The following is a 22,083-nucleotide window of genomic DNA, read 5'->3' as shown; positions in this document are numbered from 1 at the left end:
CAGAGAACCAGGAAGCCAGCAGCGACTCTTGGTCCTCTCACCCAGGCAAGGCAGGAGCAAAAGAGGGGGAAAACGGTTGCTGTACCCTCCTCTTTACACTTTTGCTAGACAGGAAGGGGGAGTGGAACAGACTAACAAGGTTTCGCTGGAGAGAAGGCAGGAACCAAGTCCACCCACCACAGGTATTGACTAACTTCCATGTGGTGACTTAAGTAAACCAGGATGCTTCAGTAGTGAGAAAGAAGCAAGTACAGGAAGGGATAGGACAAAGGCAAGAAACATCATGAACAGTGTGAAGAGGAAGATAGGGGTTGATATATGCACCATTTATTCCAGCACAAGTATAGAGGTGTTTAACAGAGATTGTATGAGGCAGATTAGAAATAAACAAAATGAGATATAGTTCACCCTGGGGATAGTTAACCTGTGAAAAAAGTGCCTGTGGCTATTGTAGATGCTAAAGCTTAAAGACTCAACCAGTCCATGGAAAACATATACATTGACAGCTCCTAAATACCTACCACATTCAGGGAGCTTCTGAGGTGTAAATAAGTGAAGGCTCAGATTGTATTAAACAAAGGCACTTTATGACAAAGACCCTGCTTCCATCAGTTAAGAATTGTTTCCTTTATTAAAGATTGTTTTATTTTGAATAGATGCAGGAAGTGGGAAAAAGTCCCAGCAGAGGTGATACCATGTTGAAGGTGTACAGGTTCAACAATGCAAGATATGAAGCAAAACAGATCTTTGAAGGAAACACTGAGAGAGCAAGAAATACAGGGGGAAAAACACAGACCTGTAAGGTTGTTGAGAAAGAAATACATTATTTGCAAGCTGAGATGATGGGGTGTGGGACAGAAGTAAGAACTGTGGGAGTGTGTGGGCAGACAGGACTGATTTGTGATTTGAAGAGGACTGTTAAATGCAGAGCTGATGTGAAGACTCCTGTTTTTAGAACTACTTTTAATCAGGGAAAGATATTCCATTGTTCCCTTTGAATTTTCCTGTCTTCATCTTCTAGGAAGTTTTTAATTTCCTTTTCTTCAACAGATTAAAGAGATTTAATTCACGTTTTTCTTTTCATGCTAAGGCAGACCAATAAAGACCAACTGGCCCTGTCTGCTGTGCCTAAAATACACATAACAAAGCCAGAAGCAAAGAACAGAATTTCCAAATAGTGTGACTTCTATATTACTCCAAATATCTTTTACTTTGGGATAAGGAAATAGCTCAACATTATATGCTGGTATACTGGGCAAAAGTAAATACTTCTCTTCCACAATAAGGAGTTAAACTGGAATCTGGAGATCTAAGGACATCAGTAGGACTACGTATGCTGATGAACTGAGTAAAATTTGGTCCATAATGTGGCAGAGAATTGCTAGGCAACTTTAATATACTCAACCTACTTTAAAAGTACTGATTTTCCTAAACAAGAAAAAAAATAAATTCATCATTCACATTTACTTAAGATCTTTACCTTTGTGCTCCATGAACTTGGTGTTATTATGGTTTCCCTAAAGGCCATACAGGACATTTTTTTATGGTGGGTGAGAAACATTTCAACTGGTTCAGGTTGTCAGAGATACCAGTACGTGAAAAAAGAATCTATTATTAAAATATCAGAGAGGTTACAGTAGATATTTGGAATACAATAGTCAGGAAGCTTCCCTATTATATGACACACAATTAAATAGGCTTATGTGCTGAAAAGCAGAAAGGTGACAGCACTAGGGAATATGGCAAGTCATATTTTTTGCCTTAATTAGTTCAAATCTTGTATCTTTTTTTATGTGGATTTTCTCCCCTCCCCTATAATTATAAAGGCTAAAATCTCTACCATGTCTAGGAGGCAACATAAAGTCAGGTGGCAGCAAGTGTTCCAAACCTAGGAAAATTGTTGACAGCATGGGTAAAATGTCTTAACAAATATTTCTTTTTTGTTCTTGCCAAAAAAAAGGACACCTACAGATTAACAAAACACCCTCCATTGTTTGTTTGGAATAAAAAGAATAAGTAAAACAACAGAGAATTCTTCAGGGCAACTTCAAGGATAATAATTAAGAGGACAAATAGGGTTTTTCTCCATGTTAGTTCAGTGATTTACTGTTCAGAAATGGGCACAGCTCTGCCATTGCTGGTGGAAGCTGATGCAGTTGTTCACCTTTGGTCTTTAAGGACAATTGAGTGTTTCAAGGGCCTGAAGGACAACACTGTTTCCCTGGCAGATGCCTTCATTACTGGTTAAAATAGAGCATTTTTGGTTGTGAAATATTATTGAACCAGATACTGGGTTCATAATTACTTGATCTTTCTGATAAGTGAGTGTTGAGACCTACAATGGAAGCACCTGGATGCTGCTTTTTTATAGAAATATGACCATTAACATTGCAAAATGCAGCAACAAAGTATGCCTCAGAGAAAAGTTTTGCTGACCTGTAGGAGGAATAAAGAGGAGGAAAAAAACTATATTGGAAAGTTCTGGGATTGTGGTACTACCTAAGATTTGTAAAATCAAGCATAAAGCATTTTTTTCTCTACCAAAGACAATGAGACATTGTCTGGGCAAAACATATCTGCAGATCTCAAGAAGGCCAAAAGAGAAAATAGTGCAGAATAAGAAAGATGCTAGAGGAACCAGAGGAAGCATCAGACATTTTCTTCCAAAAGACACAGACAAGCTTCAGTAATTTGCTGGTATCTCATGAGTTTGTTTTCTTCTTTTTAGATTTCAAAAACATATACTAATGAAAGGGTTTTGGAACAATTCTAATAATTTGGTAACACTTCCTGTGTATTGGCAATAATAGAATCTTGGATTAGTAGGCTTTTCTATGGTTGGCTGTGAGCTTCACTTCTTTCAGAAAGAGGAAATACCTACAGCTTGGTTTCACTGTCCCTCTCCACCTCTCTGAGCCTTTTAAGATTTCTCTGAAGAAAAATAGTTCAGGAATTATCTTCGTATAGTGCAGTCAGAAGTGACATAAGGAAGCACCATTTTAGCTAAGGTACCGGGAAGTATTGCACTCTAACATGATTAGTGAGAGCTTGAATGGCTGTATATTCATTGTTCTAAATAATTGTGCTCATTTTCCTTGCTGATGTGCCCACATCCCAGTGGTGCTTGGTGGTTTGGCAAGCCAAGAAACCCTGCAATATTATCTTTAGCAGCAGCACCAGGGCTTGTGGTGTAGATTGCCTGGGGCATCCCTCCTGGAGTGGAGAGGCCACTCTGTGAAACCTAAGTGGGGTCTGAAATTGGCCAGTGCATGAACACGGAGAGGACATCTCTGTGTCACTCAGGGATGGTCATACTTGTGTTTCATGAATGCTACTCTTGCAAACTTAAACATAGATCCAGAAATATTGCTGCTGAAATTCCTACACAGCACGGGAGAGACCATGGGACAAAAATAGAGGATAAGCTGTACACTGGTGCCATGGAACAGGAAAAAAAGGCACAAATGCTGAGCCCACTGAAAGCTGAAAACACCAAAAAAGCTTTAAAAAGATAATTAAAAAAATAGTGGTTTAGCAATTCCCTGATTTTTAATCCTGACTCAATGCCTTTGAACACATGGCATTGGCTGTAATGCTTTCCTCATCGATGAAATTGGGATAAATAATAATTAATTGCCTCAAAGCAATGCAAGAAAGTTAATCACTTGGAAGAACATATGAGACGGAAGCTACTCTTTGCCTGTAAAGTGTTAGTGTTATTAGTTACAATCTCTTGGGCAATTAAAATATAAATTTTGCTACACTCAGGCTTTTAAATAACAACAGAGCATAAAGTATGTTTTTCCCCTATGTAAAATACCCTAGAGGAAAGCTTAAATCTATATTTGCTGTCCAACAGAAGGGATGAGCTGGCTTGTTGAAGGCAAATTGCATTAAGTGTAGAAACCCAACAAAAACGTCAATTACTGTGTTAGCCCTTATGCACTCAGCTTGAGGTTGTTCACCAATCATGTGGGAACAATTATCTTTATGGATTATTGATTATATTCAACCTTCAGGCAGCTGCAGGCCTCATAATACACTTTGTGGTTGCAAAAAGGGTGAAGTTTGTAGGCTCTTTCAAGAGCTTTCCTGAATAATTTGAGAACGTATTAATCAACCTCCAGGGTCAGTTACCACTAGTAATCAGACTAGATGGACAATTTGATTAATTAGTGATTCTTTAAGGCATAAATAGCTACAGTAATAATATTAGGTAAACAAAAAACACAAGATATTGATACAAAGGTCTAACCATGTATATATAAGGAAAGTAAATTGTAAATATGTTGGGACTAGTGGTGGGAAATAGCCATTGTTTTCCCCAGGGATTGCCAGAGGGGAGGAAGGGATGGCACATTTTTCTCCTGATGATTGCTTCAGTGGAGCATACCAACAGCAGAGGATCTTCAGTTGTTGCTGAACATTAGAGGTCTTTTTGTTTTCAGGGATGAAGCGACTCAACAGGATTTGAGGCAAAGTCCACCAAAATCAATGAAAATTAGTTTTGAATGCTATATATGAGTCTACTTGTGAGATATTTGGATTCTGTTTTACAGGCAAAACTTGTTTGCATTTTGCTCTTATTTGGTCTCTAAGATTTTTTTTTACACCCCTTTAGAGAAATTGTGTTCTCTGCACACTGATATTACAGCTGTGCTTTTTGTAGTTTGTCCACTGTAATTAAATTAGCTTTTCTTTTTTCTGCTATCATATGCACTTTCACCCCTTTAGTATTCTCTCTTTTTCTTTTCTTTTGCCTTTTATTTTGCTCTCATGGCATTCTGCTCTAATCTAGTCCAGAGGAGACAGTACTGCAAGACCTTAATTCCAGGAAATATTTCCAGGAAAGCTCTGTGGGACCTGAGGAAAAATATGTCTTCTCACATCCTTGGCAGTTTAATGTCAATTGAAAGTTCTCTCTTGTTTCTCTGATTGGTGTTTTCCCACTTGCTCCTTAAAGGAGTGTCAAGATATGTTTGATACATGTGCCACTTGTACATGTTCAGAAATGGGCCTGGCTGGGTTTCACCAGTGATCAGTATCACTGTATCACAGTATCACCAAGGTGGGAAGAGACCTCAAAGATCATCAAGTCCAACCTGTCACCACCGACCTCATGACTAGACCATGGCACCAAGTGGCACGTCCAATCCCCTCTTGAACACCTCCAGGGACAGTGACTCCACCACCTCTCTGGGCAGCCCATTCCAATGACGAACGACTCTCTCAGTGAAGAACTTTCTCCTCACCTCGAGCCTAAACTTCCCCTGGTGCAGCTTGAGACTGTGTCCTCTTGTTCTGAAATGTTGTGATGCAGCTCTCACTGCCAACTACAGGTCACAGAATGAATTTGAAATAATGAGGACTGAACCGTGGTTTAAGCTGTACCTTTAAAAACCCTGTCTAACTACAGGTTAGATGTGTATCTCTCCACTTCTGCTATTTACAAAAAAAATATCTCTTTAGCTGATCCTGGAAACATAACAGTATCAGTCATATTTTAGTCAACCCTGTAGCATAGTTGCCCATACACCACAGAAGACATGCACGGATTCAAAAATGTGTGGTTTCTGCTACCGAGCCAACATGCACTAGGTAGCTCATAGGAATGCAGGTCTCTTCTCTTCCTAAGTGGTAGCTCCTGCAAATGATCTGTTTACAGAATAAAAAGGCAAAAGTGCATGGACAAAATTTGCATGCCATTGCACAGTTGTGTTACTAAATACAGGCCTAAGAATTAGCAGAATGAAATTGCAGAATAATGAATAACAATAAAGCTAGATTTAGATCTGGAGTCTTAGATTTTCTTAACACGACTAATTTTGACTGAGCATGTTTTTGGCAGACAGAAGACTATACCTTGCATATTAGATTTCAGCAGCCTTATCTCAGAGAAATTCCTCTCTGAAAACACATCTGTGGCTCATTCTTAATTAACAGTTACAGGAAACATAATCTGAATCCCTAATGTCGTATAAAGCATAATATATATATTTTAAAAAGGTGTTTATGTGCAGCCAGTTTAATGCTCCTGATTTTACATTTTGAACTAGAACCTCACATAGTATGTATGAGACCTTATCCATAAGATAAATCTGTCTGTATGTTCCTGACATTTGAAATTGGATTCTCTTTGTATTTTTAAGAAAGAAACTGAAAGAATGCCAAGTTCTTAGATTCCATAATTCTCTACATTTGCTATGTGTTTATTGCTAATAGAAATGTGGAAAACAATATTGTACAGACAACTATCATAAGAGGGAAGAAAAACCTTTTGAATGCAGAAATTTAGAGCAAAATGCTCTTGGATACTTTCCTGAACATGTGAGTGAGAAGAGCGCTTGGGCTTTGCACATGACTGTTGACTGTACATCATACCAACCAGTGAAATTCTCCTCTGCTGGGAATTAGTACCTTGAGGTGTACTAAAGTGATGTGAGGCAGTGGTTTGTACTTTGCTATCACTTTTGTCTTAATAGGGAAGGAGGAAAGAGGGCAATAAATAATAATGAAGTAGGTACTTCATGATTCAGCAGAAGTCATAAAGGAATTAAGAAAAGATGCTAATCTAGAACCCCTTGGCTAGCACTGGCAGGACTGCAATGTGGCAGGGGTTGCAGCTCTAATCAGGTCTGATGGCTAAACCTGAGCTAAAAGTGATTCCCAAGTGCGCAGGCTGGCCCTAGCAACAGTATCAGTCATGTGTCAATGTATATGACTTGAAGCGAAGAAGCGAAATACTGTAATGTTGGAGAAGGGAAAGAAAGCTGTGCTTATGCTGAGCAAGCCGCAACTCTGTGGACAGCCTGAGGTGTACTGTGGCTGGGGGGATTTTTAAAAGTATATGTTTTCCATGTACCTTTTGTCTGAGCCTATGCAATTTCCTAAAATAATTTTTATCTCTGTAAGGATTACATTGCCTATGTTTGCTGTTTCAGAAGCTGTGCACCTGTCAGACCTTCTGCTTGTTATCTAGCATGTGTTCCCAGACTCCTTTCTTTTCCAGATCTAGATTTGAACTCTTGAGAAGATGAAGTGCTCTCTCTTATCTATTTCTTCTTCTTCCCTGTGAAAGTCAGGCTATTAGCATGTGTAGGGGCAGTGCATCTCAATTCCATTCTGCCATGGCCCTGATAAATCCAGCAGTATGAGGCAGTGAAGTGGTTGGCAGACCTTAAAGATAAGTAAGATAAATGCTGTGCGCTTTTCCAATGAAGCTCTTCATAAAAATATGAAGTTACTCGGGCTGTCATCTGAGCCTCTTCTTTCAGAGAGCTGCTGCATTTTTTTCCATCTGATGCATAAGTTCAAGGCTTATTTGTAAAACTGGAGAGTTTGGAGAAGGGAGATATCAGATCAGGCATTGTAAAAACAGTAAGAGTACTGTTAATAGACATTGTTGTTACTGGTGGTGAATCTGTCTTGTCTATTGTAAGGATGACAGCTCTCCAGAGAAGGCTTGAGGCAGCTCCAAGTATCAGGTCTCATTTTATCCAAAACCCTCTGCAGAAAGACTTATGCAGTGTTAGACCTGGCACTGCTGTGCCAAGATAAATAAAATAAAACTAAATCAGCAGTTGGCATACAGCTTCTTCTTCACCAGGCATTGCTGCTCATGCTTGTCAAGCTCCAGATTATTTGAATTATTCAAGCAGGGAACAAAGGGCAGAAAGATCCATTTTATTGTAACTCATACATGAGAGTGATGTTGCATAGTCATGGTATGCCCACTGAGACATCATCCCAGGGTACTGGGCCTGCAGTTGCTATGGAACTTAAGCTAAGACTTAGTGTCTTAATTCTTGACAGTATAACTCATTATTAAGTGCGGATGCCTGCAAGCCTGGGCTGGTATCAGCTTGTTATGGAGATAAGAAGTAGAGAGAAAAAAGTCCTCCAGAACTACCAGCTAGTACATGATGATCTGGACGAGGGGATTGAGTCCATCATCAGTAAGTTTGCAGATGACACCAAGATGGGGGCAGGAGTCAATCTGTTAGAAGGAAGAAGGGCTCTGCAGAGAGACCTTGACAGGCTGGACAGATGGGCGGAATCCAACTTGATGGCATTTAACAAGCCCAAGTGCCGGGTGCTGCACTTTGGCCACAACAACTCCATGCAGCGCTACAGGCTGGGATCAGAGTGGCTGGAGAGCAGCCAGGCAGAGAGGGACCCGGGGGTACTGGTTGACAGATGGCTGAACATGAGCCAGCAGAGTGCCCAGGTGACCAAGAGGACCAATGGCACCCTGGCCTGCATCAGGAATAGTGTGGCCAGCAGGAGCAGGGATGTCATTCTGCTCCTGTACTCAGCACTGGTTAGGCCACATTTTGAGTACTGTGTCCAGTCCTAGGCTCAATTTAAGAAGGACTGAGACACTTGAACATGTCCAGAGAAAGGCAATGAGGCTGGTGAGAGGTCTTGAGCACAAGCCCTATGAGGAGAGGCTGAGGGATCTGGGATTGTTCAGCCTGGAGAAGAGGAGACTCAGGGGTGACCTTATTGCTCTCTACAACTACCTGAAGGGAGGTTGTAGCCAGGAGGAGGTTGGTCTCTTCTCCCAGGCAACCAGCACCAGAGCAAGAGGACACAGTCTCAAGCTATGCCATGGGAAGTTTAGGCTGGAGGTCAGGAGAAAGTTCTTCACAGAAGAGTAATTAGCTAGTGGAATGTGCTGCCCAGGGAGGTGGTGGAATCACCGTCCCTGGAGGTGTTCAAAAAGGGATTGGATGTGGTACTTGGAGCCATGGTTTAGTAGTCAGAAGGTGTTAGATATTAGGCAATAGGCTGGACTTGATGATCTCTGAGGTCTTTTTGAAACTGGTTGATTCTATGATTCTCTGAGTACAAGGAGGTGGACACAGGAAAGTGTAATCTTTATTATTTCATTCCCACCATCCTGCACCCCCCTATATAAATGGACATGACAGTCTGTTCTTCACCTTTTCTCCTCCACTCTGCTCCTGGCGTGTCTGCTGTCATCTCTTGTTTGCTATTCTGGGGGAGGTGTTGGGACTTTCTGTGGCCTTGGCCACGTAGCAAATTTTGTGCTACACATTTTGAGCCTAGTATAGAGTAGACGAAGACCTGTATGCAGCAGTTAGACAATTAGACTTGGACAGACTGGAGAGGTGGGCAAAGAGGAACCTAATGAGCTTCAACAAGTATAAGTGCAGAGTCTTTATCTGGAAAGGAATAATAAGCTGCAGCAGTACAGGTTAGGAGGTGATCTTCTAGTGAGGGTCACAGAGCACTGAAACAGGCTCCCCAGAGAGATTGTGGAGTCTTCTCTGGAAACTTTCAAGACTCACCTGGATGCATTTCTGTGTGACCTGTGACAGATTCTATGGTCCCGTTCTGGCAAGGGGGTTGGACTCAATGATCTCTGGAGGTCCTTTCCAACCCCTAACATCCTGTGATGCTGAGATCCTGTAATTCCATTCTGTAAGGCTGCCAGTATTTTCATGGACACTAGGTTTTACGTAAAGAAGGGAAGAAAAGTAATCAAATGGAAGCAGAGCATTGAAGGTGGGCGGAGGATACATAATTTTGTGTTTGTTCTGTCTATTCAGGTACTGTTTCAAACAAATCATACCATCTTCACCAGAGAGATATTTGGTAAATGCTTTATCTGCTGGTCTGTGTAATTTCACAATTTCATTTTTTGACTCACATTGCTATATAACAAAATTGTAACAGCACCTCAGTGAAAAGAAGCCAACTTCTTATTGCAGTGGTTTAAGCTTCAATTCATTTAATTGAAAAGAAACATTTCAAAATTGCATGTGATTGATGCCCATCAATTGCAAAATAGGTAGAGACTCGTGAGTCTCCTCTTTTACTATTAAACTTACTTGAAATACAAGGTAAAATACACTAGCTAAGCTATTACTAAAAAGACCACAAAACTATCATCTTTCTGGCATTATAGAAAGTGCCTCCAAAATGTGAACAAATGCCTACTTTGCGCAGCTGTGATCTGTGCTTTAATTTTACTGGCATGTTATTATGTTGTCCTGTGTGCTAGCACTTTCCACATTCCAGAGGCCATGAAATAATGTAACTGAGTTTGCTTTTGTTGTACTTACTGAGGAAACAGAACCTCTCACTCATTTTCTGAGTAGCATAGGCATTTCCCAGCCTTGTTTTCCAAATAACAAGCTGTCAGAAACCCACAAATCATGCTCTTGAGTAATTTATGATATTTGAACTGTGATTAAGTTTGGGGCCCCTAGCCCATTGTTGAACTCCCTGACTTGTTCCTAACCCCACAAAGCTGTTTCAGTGAAATAGTGAGTGTAACACCAGCTGATACACAGACACCCTCTCAGCACATGCATTTGTCACCTCATTCACTTTACTGCATTCCTTGCCAGCAGTCTTTTGATTTCCACATTGGTTTTGTGGAAAAACGCAGCTCTCCATTGTCAGCTTTAACCCTGCCTCTGTCCTTTTTTATTCTGTATGCTTTTTAATTAGGTGGTGCAGTTTGTTCTCCTTGAATCAGCATGATGTGTTAAAAACCTCTGTATTTAGTGCCAAAAAATTTGTTAGTAAAATGGCTTTTGATTCCCAATGAATTGTATTGTACTTACTTCATCATGGTGCACCCTTTGAGGTTCTGGAGAGCAAGTCTTGTGGGGAATGGCTGAGGGAACTGGAGTTGTGTAGCCTGATAAAGAGGAGGGTAAAGGGAGACCTCATAACTCTCTACAACCTGAAAAGAGGTTGGAGTGAGACAGAGATCTCTTCTCCCCACTATCAGGTGATAGAACAAGAGGAAATGGCTTGAAACTGTACCAGGGGAGGGTGTCCAGGGATGCAATGGAGTCACTGTCCCCGGAGGCGTTCAGGAAACTTGTGGACATGGCACTTTGGACATTGTTTAAAGGCCTTGGTGGTCTTAGGTTGATGGTTGGGCTCCATGGTCTTAGAGGTCCTTTACAACTGAAACAATTCTATGATTCTGTGATCTTTGGTGACTTCATGATTTGTTGTGACAGCTTACATGTCTCTCCCAAAGACAGATATCAACCTTTTCCTCTTCCATACATATTCTGTGGCATTTCAGAAATTAGAGAGCAGAACATGCTGACCCTCTTTGTGCCATTAGCAGGGAGACTTCTCCCTCTGTGGAACAGCACTTGCTAAATCAAGTTCAATTAGCTGTCTCTGGGCTTGACCTACAATTCTCTGCATATTTGGTTCATTTCAGGGAGTGTGTAAATGTTAGAAGAAATCTCATTCCTCAGTAGCATTAATGCAGAATATGGTTTTACTGCCCAGTTTATAGGACTCTCACATTTTTTAAAGAACCATTGGATAAGAAGTGAGGGAATGGAAGAAAGAAAATGTAATGCATGGATTTTCTTTGACATAAAGAATGCATTAAGCAAAAACTCTCAGCAACCCTCATGGGGAAGAACTTCTTCCTAACATCCAGTCTCAATCTACCCATTTCTATTTTTTTTTCCATTCCCCCTAGTCCTATCATTACCTGACACCCTAAAAAGTCCCTCACCTGCCCTATTTCCCCCCCTTTTTCCCTCAAATCCCAGGGCACCTGGGCTCTATTGGAGCCTCCTCCCACCCCAGGTGTGGCCACTTGGCCCTCCCCACCCACTCCCCTATTTAATCCCTGCCAGGAAAGGGAGAAGCCCCAAGCTGAGCCCATTTGGGCTGAGGATCCTCCTCTCATCACTGGTGAGTGCACATGGCGCACACTGGGTGATGGTGGTGGTGACAACAAAGGCCGGGGGGCCTGGTGGCCCCCCGGTTGTTAGGGCAATGATTGATGACTCCTCCAGTATCATCCACAGGTGCTGGCTGGGCCTCCTTATGGGGCTGAGCTCCTCTGCATGGTATGGGATCAGCTCTCTTGTAGAATCATGGAATGGTTTGGGTTGGAAGAGACCTGAAGTATCATCTAGTCCAAACCCCCCACCATGGGCAGGGACACCTGCCACTAGGCTGGGATGCTCAAGGCCTTTTTCAGTCTATCCTTGTGGCTGAGTGAAGTTAGATGGACATGCTCTGCAACAAAATAGTTTTAAGAGCAATTTGGAATCCTTCTGAACCACAGAATCACTATGGTCGGCAAAGACTTTTAAACATCATCAAGCCCAACATTATCTAACTCTACCAAACAAAAGGTAGTGTTATAAAAATGTAGTGAAAGAAAGATGGTGTTTTAATGTAGAAGAATATTTTTTATTTGAAGTTACTGCTTTCAGTTCAGTAGGGAATTGTCTTAATGTAAAATAGAAATAATGAGTTATTTAAACACAGCACTAGTTAAATATCAGGCATCTTTTCTTTTAGTTATTTTATCTTATCCCCTTGGAACAGTAAGCAGCTGTGTTACAACACAGCCAGCTTCTCTTCAGTAATAAAGTCATTTCAGTGGGCTGGCTGTTAAAATCCTGGATTTGTGGGGGCTTAAATCAGGATGTCAGAATCATAGAATGGCTTGAGTTTTAAAGCACCTTAAAGATCACTTAGTTCCAACCTCCCTGCCATGGGCAGGGATACCTCCCACTAGAGTACGTTGCTTAGGGCCTCATCCAGCCTGGTTCTCAGCACTTCCAGGAATGAGGTGTGCACAGTTTCTCTGGGCAGTCTGTCCAGTGTCTTACTGTAAAGAATTTGGTCTTAATGTTCAACCTAAATCTACCCTGCTCCAGTTTCAAACCTTTCACCCTCATCCTATCCCCACAAAGCCTTCTAAACAGTCCCTCCCAGGCCTTCCTGTGGGTCCCCTTCAGATAATAAAATGTAGTTGTAATGTACTGAAATGTAGTCACCACCTGCTTTGGAATGCAACATTTTGTTGCAGGCACACCAAGAACATTTGATCCTTTGCAGTTTCCTGCTGACACAGGAACTGTTGACTTCTAGCATCACGATGTTAATGTAATTTCCATTCCTACTGAGTTAACTTGAGCAGATATACCATTGTTTAATGAAATGTTGTTAGGACAGGTGCCCTTTTCTATCTCAACATGAGGGGAAAGTGTGAGTTAAATCACTTCCTACCCTGACAGCTTCTGTGTCCATATTCAGATTGATATGTCCAAAGCTGATCTAGATGTTATGATAAATGGACTATCCTTTATGTATGCTTGCTGGGTGGGGAGATTTTTAGGAAGGGATTTTTTGACAGAGGTAATATGAGCCTGTTTAAAAAAAATGAGGTAATCATTTTACTCACACCTGGGTTATTGGTAAGAGCAAGAGACTGGGCATGGCACTTCAGGACATTATTTAATAGCCATGGTGGTCTTAGGCTGACAGCTGTACTCAATAATCTTGGAGGTCTCTTCCAAATGAAACAATTCTATGATTCTGTGATAGCATATTAAAGGCTTGTACTGGAGATAAGAACCAGCCTGTGGCTTTCTCCTCTAGTTGCCTGGCCATCACAGCATTGCCAGTGAGCTGTATCTGTCTAGATGCACACAACCCCTTTTTGTGTCCCCGTTTAAGAAGAGTAGGTGGAGGGAAGTTCTCCTTCCCCTCTACTCTAGTGAGGCATCAGGTAGAGTATTACGACCATTTCTGGGGCACCGTGATAAGAACAAGGGCAGAGAATTACTAGAGTCCAATATAGTCTACCAGGATGATTAAGGGACAGGAATGTCTGTTTGATGAGGAAAGGCTGACAGACCTGGTGCTGTTTATCCTGGAGAAGGCTAAGAGGGGATCTCATTAATGTGCGTGTCAAGAAGAAGGGGTTAGTCTCTCTTCAACAGTGTTCAGTGGCAATGGACACAAACTGGACCACAGGAAGCTCAGCTTCAACATGAGGAAAAACTTTACTGTTACAGTGCTGGAGCCCTGGAGCAGGCTGCCCAGAGAGGTTGTGAAGTCTTCTTCTCTGGAGACTTTTCAAACCCACCTGGACATGTTCCTGTGTGGCCTGTCCTATGTGATCCTGGTAGGGTGGTTGGAATTGGTGATCTTCAGAGGTCTTTTTCAACCCTACCATTCTATGATCTGTGAACCCCTTCCCTGTTCTGAGACCACTGAAATGTCATGGTGAAGAACATCACATAGGATATATGTAGTACAGGGTACAGGATGCATCCTGAGCTGCACAGCTGCACCTGCTGTATTTCAGGCAGGTGAGATTTACAGATGACTTGAGGTTTGGCGCTAATTTTATCAGCAAAGTCTCCCAAATGAGACAGGATTTCTCTTAGCACAGCTCTGGGCAGCTGGAGGTGTCATGGTGTGACCAGAGCCACCAGGTAGGGCCACTTGCTGCTGTCATCATGGGATAAAGCTTCATTAGGCAGTAAAGAGAGTTTCACATCCACATGCCATAACAATCTTTTGAGAGGCTTTTCCTGGCACAGCAGTGAAGGCAATAGGAACCATGAAATGGTACTATCAGGCCTGTGTAGCAAGTAATGACAAAGGCCAGGAATATTTGGTGAGGAAAGGAATTCTGTTTCTGAACACAGCAACTGAGAGCAAAGCGCAAAGCGGACATTGTTTCAAGTGCCTCCTTCATACCTGTCCTTTGAGTGGGAGAAGGAATTAGGTTTTATCAACTGTAGCCCCAAAAACAAGTTACCATGCCTTCTACTACAAATCAGTTGATTGTGTACCCACCAGGGCTGTTTGGTAATGTTTTCTGGCATCTATGACAAGGACAAATATGAAGAGTGCTGTCTTTCATTATACGCAGAGGTTGTGCTTGAGTAATTACATTGAGGAAACGGTATAATAATGTGACTTTCTCATAAAGGCTTCTTCACTGTGCCAAATTGCATTAGCTTTTCCTCACCATATTTGCTATTTGAAGGAGTATTTCTGCCATTGCAATCCATTTTGCCATAGGAGGGATGTGAAATATGAAAACTTGATACCTTCAGTTCAGTCTTTGATAGATGTAAATTTTTTTTTGTTGGAGAATGCAGTTGCTAACTTCCATGGCTAGGTTTGACCTAAGCCTATGAAGGTCAGAGATAACCCTTTAGAGTTTCCATTTTAATCTGTGTATTTCACCAGCTGTGGTATAAAATGCTTCATTCTGCTAGGGGAAAAAAAAACCAAACCAAACCAAAACAAAACAAACCCCCAATGAATAAAATATTTTTTTGCTAGTTAAGGGTGACCTTGAAAGTAATTCACAAGTGTTGAGTTCAGTTACACAGCTGCATGGGCAGATTGTGAAAAACTATACCCATTAAGCAAAAAATATCTCAAAAAGAAATTGTGCACTGCAACATTGTGGTCAGACATATGCAAAATAATAAATCTTAAAAAAAAATAAAATAAACTCCTCCCAGGAAGAGGGAAATTCTTTATGATTGGTGGGCTTTGCCTGTGTCCCAGCTGATTAAAAGTCAATGGTCATGCAGTTGTGCTGTACTGTATATCATCTGCAATGCAATTTTCCCTTCTTTTGGAGGAAAGCTTCAGATTTGATCGATTACACTGCTTTTTTCCCCTTGAATTTTACCTGTGCAGATTGATGACTACCACCCTATACACGTAGTACCTGAGCAAATAAACTAATTTTGCTGTCGTTTTATTTATGGGGCACCTTCGAAGGATATTTACATTCTTTATATAATATTTACATTGTGATACATTTGGATATGACAAATGGTTTTCCTTCAGGATGTTTACTCAGTTGTGTGGCTTGGCAAACACAATTTCACTAAGCAATGGGTAATCCTGTTTGTTTGCCCCAGGCCGTTCGTTTGCCAATTGAAAGAATGCCTCAGGTGGAAGGATGGGTGCTGTGTGATGGAGTATGGCAAAAAATTTCTGGTTCAGAAGTGAAAAATTGTGACAGTGCTGACCTACTGGCTTCATTTTACTCTTACACCCAGTTTGAGTTAATTGACTTAGAGTAAGTTATTCTACATCTGCACCACTTCAAGGGGACACCCTGACCTGTAGCATCACTTTTCCTGACTTGCTGTGTGATCTTGTTTGCTGATATGGAACATTGGAGGAGAACACAGATGCCTCTGTAGGTAGGAGGTAAGTCAGGAAAGGACATATTTCTGAATCCTGCACTAGAAATCATCTGATCCATTAATCACCTAAGAACTTGTAGGAATCTAAAGCTTCATAGTTTGATTTCCCAAAGATAGTGAAAGGCTTAGTTAATAACCTAGGGTTGAAATCTAGAGTCAAACAAATAAGTAGCTGGAGTCAGGCAGAGGTTACCAAACCAATGTGGGCACTATGCACACAGAATACTAGGGAATCTGATTGCCTTGCAGTAGCAGCTGACTCAAATCCAAGTGGCTTGTGTGGAGAAGCTTTCTGGGTATGAAATGAAGTAGTAGTGCCACATACATGGCAAAGGAACTGTGCCAAATCTTACTAAGTAGAAGTAAGCGTATAACCTTGGATTTAGAATTGTGTGTTTGTCTGTAGTTTACATTTTGCTTTTAATTTGCTATTGTTTTCTTTGGGTTTGGGGGGTATTTTTTATGGTTCTGGGTAGGGGGATTTTAGTGGGGTTTTGGTGGGGGTGGGGAGTGTTAGAGGGTTTTGTGTGTTTGTTTTTAGGAGATGTTCACTCAGGAAGTATCAGCAGCTACTGAGAGGAGGATTTAACTTGTGGAAAAGCATTCAACATCAATACATTTCTTTTTTTTGTAGGTAGTGTACCATCAAGGTGTGAGGAAAGAGGCACAGGTGCTTAGGAAGTCTTAATGCTTCCCTGAAGATTCTGCAAATTATCTGGCTCCACAGCTACTGTGGGATCAGATCCCTTAGCTCTGCTTACTGTTCCTTGCTCTGAGCAATGCTTTTGTTTTCTTACCACGTTTGTTCAGAGAGCAAGGATGGAGAAGCAGGAATTACAGCCCACTTCGCCTGCTGGTGTGTGCTTTTTGCAATAGCCCTGCTAGCAGTACAAAGCTGCACTCTTCCTTGGCAAACTATCCTCAGTGTCCTCAGAAACGTCTATTATTACAAAGGCTTGACTGTTTGATACTTCCAAATAAATCAAGATTTTATTTCGATTTTAAGTAGAAATTTGAAACAAATGTGCTTGTGAATAGAGATCAGTATAAATAAGAAATGAAGGCTGAATGCCTTGCCTCATATAGCAATTAGCACTAGTCTGCCAGAGTTCCAGTCTAGAAGCAGCAGCCTACTATCTAACACATCTGGGCAACTTGTTAATTGTTTTTATTAACGAAGAAAGCTTCCCTTCCTTGGCTATTTCTTAATGAAATTCTGGATTCTTTCTTGGTTAGTAAATCAAATCAAACCACATTTGCACACATTTTGACCAGCAGATTGCAGTTTGGAGAAGGAAAACATCTGAGTTTCAAATACAGCTCATAGGTAATTAATACACATTCAGCTGTAATAACTAACATTATTAACACATAAACACCTCAAGTGACTGAGAGATTTTTATGTTAAGAATAGCAGATCCAATCCAAAAGGAGAAATATTAGGCAATCACAGAATGCGTCAGGTTGGAAGGGACTCCCAAAGGTCGTCTCATCCAACCTCCTTGAAGTCAGCAGGAACACCTCCAACTAGATCAGGTTGCTTAGGGCCCCATCAAGTTTGATCTTGAATGTCTCCAGGGATGGGGCCTTCACCACATCTCTGGGCAACCTATTCCAGTATTTTACCACTCTCATTGTAGAGAACTTCCTCATAATGTCCAACTTAAATCTGCCCTGCTCCAGTTTAAAACCATTGCCCCTTGTCCTGCTGCTACAAGCAGCTCTAAATAAACTGTTCCAAACCTTCTTGTAGATTCCCTTTTAAAAGGAAATAACCTTTGACATCAACTTAGATTGTATTTATCTTGCAAAAATAAAGGTTTACAGTTTGAATAAATACTTAACAGCTCTTCATGGAATTTGTAATAGGTGTGTAACACACCAAAGTACTACTAAGAGACTGTTATTTCTTGCCCCAGTCACTTGATGCAGGTGACTGTTTTATGAGATTAATACTCCTGGCACATAACACTTGCCTCTGTCTGGTGTTCTGTCTTCCTCTTTACTGTGTCTGTGAATCACATACAAATAAAATTATGGTGCCAACTAAATCTGACAAGAATAAAATCCTATCCTTAGTTAATTTTGTGATGCCTCTAGAAGGCAAATAGGGATTTTTAATTTTCCCCCCCTCTGTTTTACTCATCCTATTTAGTGATGGAATAAAAAGTCATTGTAAGATCCTGGGTTAGATAGAGCTGGTTCAGGCATCAGCCTCCCCTGCTCTGCTCTTCTGGCTGTTACTTCTGTACTGCAGTGATGCAAGTGCACTGCAGCAAACTTGCAGCAGCTGAAAAGAGAGCATGTATCTGTTTGTGGTTTCTAACATTTTCTTGTGGAAACAGAGAAGTTGTGAACTGTGCATTAAATTAAGAGTCTTGGTCCCTGAAGTACAGACTTTGAAAGCCTTAGTAATTGAGACACTTGATCATGAAAGTGCTGACAATTGAAACTTTCCAATGTAAGTAAGAATATGAAACACAGTATGTAGGATCCTATTCTGTGCAATTACAGTGCTAGTGCTGGAGTAGGAGGGATTGTGGAAAGCTGTACCCATTACCAGCCCCGTGACCTGTTGCCCCACTTATATGCCACCAAAGGATGCACTCCACAAGATGATGTAGTACTTGGATTGTAGTACAGACCACCTTCCTAAAGCAGCCCATCACCCCTGACTGTCCACTATGCCTTGTTGCTGATCCCCTCACCATTCTGCCTCTTCTGTGAAAAATGCCAGTGTCCTGTCTTCTTTGGGATGCTGGAGAAGCAGCTGACTACAAGGAGAAGTTAATAAAAGACAATAGATAATGAAAAGACAGGTAGAAGAGGGTATTCCTGAAGGTTGCTATGGGGTCAGAATGTGAAGGATTTACATTTTCGTTTCAGCCCAGGATGACTCTAACGAGTGGTGCTGATTTTTTCAAGGACTATATTCTTTGAGAGATGCAGCTATCTTAAGAAAATTCACATGAAATTTTAAGCAGGAAGGGATGAGATGGGAAAGAAAAACTCCCAGAAAGAATCGTTGCTACCTTCCCTCTCACCTATTCCTTATCTGCAAGGGTGGGAACACCCCGTGAGGTGAGACTCAGGTAAAATGCAACATTTATGCAAAATGCTCTTTGATTGCATAATGCTGAATGTCTGGAGGGGCTCACATGGCCAGGAAAGCTTTAGCGGTCAGTATTGAGAGGCCAGGAATATACTACCAGATGAAGACTCAAGGAAAGTAAGATGCTGATAGTGACATTTTCTTTCTGCTGAGAAGATAACCTAGTTGTGACTAGTCAGTGCATATCTGCCAACATCCATAACAGCATGCTGTTTCCCTGACTGTGCCCCTGGGTAAAAGACCATTTAGTTGTTTGTAAGTTTGTAAGTCTGCCTTGTGACTTCTGGGGTTTTGTTTTGTTTCTGCTTTTTTGTTTGTTTTGGTTTTGTTTGTTTGGTGGTTTGTTTGGGTTTTTTTTCCATCTCCATTGTGGTAAAAATTTCAAAGGAGAAGCATATGACTAAGCAAAGAGGAGCTGTTACCAACCAGTGACTGGTTCTTGTGTTACCAAATCAGCTAAGAAACTCCTTTTCTGTCACTTGAACTCCAATTAAAGTGGTAAGGGAGTGATACCAAAGCCACTCATCTCCAGATGAACGCTTTGAGAACTGCTATGTCCTGGGCCCTCATGTGGAGATCCTGCAAGCTGCTAGAGCTGGATCCCAAGGTCCCTTTCTGATAGGGACCATAGGCAGGACTTTTATGTGCTGGTTTCAGCCCTTTTAGCTGCAGGTTTGCCTCTCTCTAGTGATCTAGCTACGTGTTTGTGGGATTTAGCCTGGAGAAGAGGAGACTCAGGGGTGACCTTATTGCTCTCTACAACTACCTGAAAGGAGGTTGTAGACAGGCGGATGTTGGTCTCTTCTCCCAGGCAGCCAGTACCAGAACAAGAGGATACAGTCTCAGGCTGTGCCAGGGGAGGTTTAGGTTGGATGTTAGGAAAAAATTCTATACAGAGAGAGTGATTGCCCATTGGAATGGGCTGCAGGGGGAGGTGGTGGAATCGCCATCATTGAAGGTGTTCAGGAGGAGACTTGATAGGGTGCTTGGTGCCATGGTTTAGTTGATTAGGTGGGTTGGATTGGTTGATAGGTTGGACGCGATGATCTTGAAGGTCTCTTCCAACCTGGTTTATTCTACGTATTGTGTGTTCCAGACACGACAGCAGGTAACTTACATCTACCCTTATGTGTTGCTGCAGATGTTAGTACTAACAGAGGGGTCTGGATTATTTTTTTTCATTTATTTTGCCTTTTTATTTTTTAAATTACAAAAAACAACATGAGAGAGGGGAGAGAAGATCTTCAGCACTGATCCAGGACAGCTGGGCACTGGGGTGCGGTCCTTCAATAGAGGCCCAGATACCACCCGAAGCCGGGGAAGGCAATCCCTGTGACCTGAGGTGTGTGTCACCAGGGGATATAAGGGTAGGTGGCATTTCTAAAGTGTTCAGCCTGGTAGCTATAGTACTGAGTGAGGATATGTAAAAATCTGTGCAAGTTTTTAGCATGTACAAAACAGAGCAAGCTCCTCAGGCAGAATCTCTTTCTCTCCCCACAACTGATGCATGAAGTGAGGAAGATTTGATGTACCACTTTTTCCAAATGAGCAATAAATAAATGCCAGCTACATCTAGAAAAGGTTGGAAAAAGTTATCTTAAAATAGTTATCTAACCTGTACCTTTTCCTTTCAGCTGCTATAATTTCTCTGCCACTCAGCAGCCAAGAGAGCAATGCTCAGCATGTTTTACAACCACTTTATGTAACTTGTGGAGAAGAATGAAAAGGTCATCTTTCTTATGCTGTGTAATCCTGCACACTGTTAAGTACCAAAGGTACTTCTCTTTTGTACCAATTGTACCGAAAAAACAAGAGTGAAAGTCATGAGCCTTTAGAAAGTGTTCTGTTGGGCATATATGTGATCAAACCAGGAAGAATCCTTTGCTGAGAGAGACATACTATAAATTTTCTAGCTGCTGTACACTCAAGTGTTAGAGCCTAAATATCTCTCAGCTGTATCCAGTGGAGCTACGCAACGGATTTGCCTTATTTCCATATGTCTGCTATGTATATTGATTATCTGAGCAAATGATGCTAAAGCAGCTAAGTGATGTTTACCCAAATTGAAAAGATAATTGGCCAGATTCGTCCCTGATGTAACTGTTCCAATCAGCAAAGTTCTGTCAAGGACAAATTTGTCTCAAGAGAAGGAGAATTCCCCATGACGTGCCTGTGAAACCAAAGCAGTTGCCAAAAATAAATTAGGAAAAATAAAGCAGTTCTCTCAGAAAAACACATCTTATCCAAACCCATGCTTTCCTGCTGAAATCCAGAAAGATGTTGTTGGAGAATGAGTTGCTATGGCAGAGTATTACTGCCATATTCTCTGAGTGGTTGGGCTGAAAGGGCTGATCTGATGAAGTACCCAAAATTCTTGACCTGGGTCTCCTCCCTGACAGATCTTCATCATGGGATGAGGACAAGTAAGTGCAGGAGGCAGCTGTTGGAGACCTCCTTATCTCTTCTCAGGTGTACCCCCAAATAAAACAGGAGCACACATCTAGGTCTGATAGCAATATTCTGCCCACCCTTCCTATGGCTAGTGGTGCTTAGACTGAATGTGAATGGGAGACAGCTATTTAGCAAGGCTGAAACAGAGCCTGTTTTATTTATCAGCATAAACATCCCCAGGGGGGCTGGATTAAATATTCCTATGCTAGGGAAAACAGACTGTGCCAGAAAGGATGAATCAGTCCTAAAGACAGATGCATCCTTCATTCAGCTCCTGTGCCTGCCAAACTGCCCTACACCTTATTACTTGAGAGGCTCAAGCCTGTAGTGTGATTATCTAGTACTAGTGGATATTTTTAGTCAAGTTTTCTCTCATGTTCACTCTCCTTAAATGCTAACCATTAATGCAATGCACATTCCCTTTGTGACATTTTGTGCTTCAAATTTCCTCAATGGATGGATTGTTCTGTAATGCAGGTAACCCTGATGAATAAATAAATATATGTCAATTTGGTGTTTCAC

Source organism: Dryobates pubescens, chromosome 10 (assembly GCF_014839835.1).
Source record: "Dryobates pubescens isolate bDryPub1 chromosome 10, bDryPub1.pri, whole genome shotgun sequence".
In the NCBI taxonomy this organism is placed as follows: Eukaryota; Metazoa; Chordata; class Aves; order Piciformes; family Picidae; genus Dryobates; species Dryobates pubescens.
The sequence above is the reverse complement of the archived record's forward strand: the minus strand, read 5'-3'. Positions refer to the sequence as shown.